This window comes from Myotis myotis, unplaced genomic scaffold, assembly GCF_014108235.1.
Source record: "Myotis myotis isolate mMyoMyo1 unplaced genomic scaffold, mMyoMyo1.p scaffold_m19_p_16, whole genome shotgun sequence".
Taxonomy (NCBI): Eukaryota; Metazoa; Chordata; class Mammalia; order Chiroptera; family Vespertilionidae; genus Myotis; species Myotis myotis.
In genome coordinates, this window is record NW_023416320.1 from 49413774 (window position 1) to 49415589 (window position 1816).

The following is a 1816-nucleotide window of genomic DNA, read 5'->3' on the forward strand; positions in this document are numbered from 1 at the left end:
CATCAATACCAAAGGAAGTCTGGGCATTTGTCACAGCCAAGGGGGCCTAAGGAGACACTAGGTGTGATGTGATCTTCTGGATGGGGTCCTGGAGCAGAAAGAGTCTATCAGGTAAAAACTAAGGACATTTGACTAAGAAGGACTTTGCTTAAAAATAATGTATCAATGGTATTTTCTCAATTATATCAGATGTTCCATACTAATGCAAGGTATTAATATTGGGGGAGGAGTTTAATGGCCGGATATATGAGAGAGTCTCTGTACTATCTTAGCAATATTTTGCAACCTAAATATTATAAAATGAAATGTATTTTAGAAGTAAACTATTTGTATTATAATTTCAACTTTTATGTAGGTCTAGAATTAATTTCAAATAAAAGGTTCAAAATAGGTGATTATTATTGGAGGTATAATGATTTGTTGGCAAGGTATAAGGGCTGGGGATGCAAAAACACACACTGTAATTTTACCACTGAAAATAATTAATTTTACTTTCAGATTTTATCTCTAACTAATTATTATCTAAGTATTTTAGTTCACCTGTTTGTAAAATGGAGGTATTACCTTCATTACCTACATACCAGCCTGGTATCAAGACTATAAAATACAAGATGGATAAGTGCTGTGGGTTTTGAATTTTTTAAAGCATATTTAAAAGTAACAGTATTATCAAATGAATCTAAAAATAAATTTAAACTTTAAGGAAACATTCTATTTTTATTTTTATTTTTTTTCTGTTTAGCCATTTCATGTAGAAGGAGGACACAAGCAAATCCTCCCCCTTCAGATCATGGCAATGTTACTCTATCCCATAAGCATAGCCACTAAAATATTTTTATTGTTTTATATAATTTCTATTAAAATATTTAATAGATGGTAATAGATTTCTTAACATAATGATTGAAACAAAAATCAGGAGAGAACATGATTTTGATAGTTTCCTCTTTTACTTCTTGGTGATGCAAGTTTTCTTCTTTCACATACTGAAAATTCAATATGTATGTATTTTTGCCTTCATGAAGGTAAAGGTTTTTTTTAGTGTAAATCAAACCTGATTGGTGCAATTTCCAGGTTTGGCCAGAGTTTGTATCTGGGCTCTGAGAACTACATTAGCTGGATTATTAAATCTCTTCAAGGCTCTCTGAATCCAGCCTATTTCCATTTCAGGCTATTCTTTGATGAAACCACCACACTATTTTTAAATAATATTTTTCAGTGCTAAAGAAGTTAAACTAAATTTCAATTGGTTATATGAAGGAATATTAAGTCAGAACTCTGAAGTATTGAATCTTCTCACTCAAATACTTATAATCATGATTTGTGGATACAGATGATAACTTTTGTAGGAATATCTATATGATGAAAACAGATGGTGGCGAGCGGGTACATCTGATAAACTGAAGAGAAAGTGCCACCCATTTGAGAGTAGGAATATTCGGTTCACTAGAAAAAGTCTATACTTTTACTTTAAAAAGTCCTTAAATTACAAACCAAAACAAAATCTGTATTTTTTTTTAAAACAACAAGGAACAATCAAACAAAATACTAGGGTTTAGTTTATAGAAAGATATATGAGTTCCAACATTGCCAGTTTAACAAAGAAAAATTAAACCATATTGAAGACTGTATAGAAACAGGTACACAGAAAATTTTAATGTAAAATACTGTTAATTTCATGGTTGGTCAAAATGTTCATCTGTAGGAGAATATTAATTTTTAATAATCATATCAATTTTTATTCATTGAAATATTAGAAGACTTTAAAAATAATTGTGCAGGTGTATAAATATGTCAGATTTTAGAAGATATGTTATAT

General features: G+C 29.9%; 1 non-coding gene across 1 annotated transcript; it reads right to left on the reverse strand.

Annotated features, from left to right (window-relative positions):
* Positions 1-728: 728 nt before the first annotated feature.
* Positions 729-865, reverse strand: LOC118671033. Its single transcript, XR_004972566.1, has one exon. It is a non-coding gene; the product is annotated as a small nucleolar RNA SNORA29 (small nucleolar RNA).
* Between the last annotated feature and the right edge of the window lie 951 nt (positions 866-1816).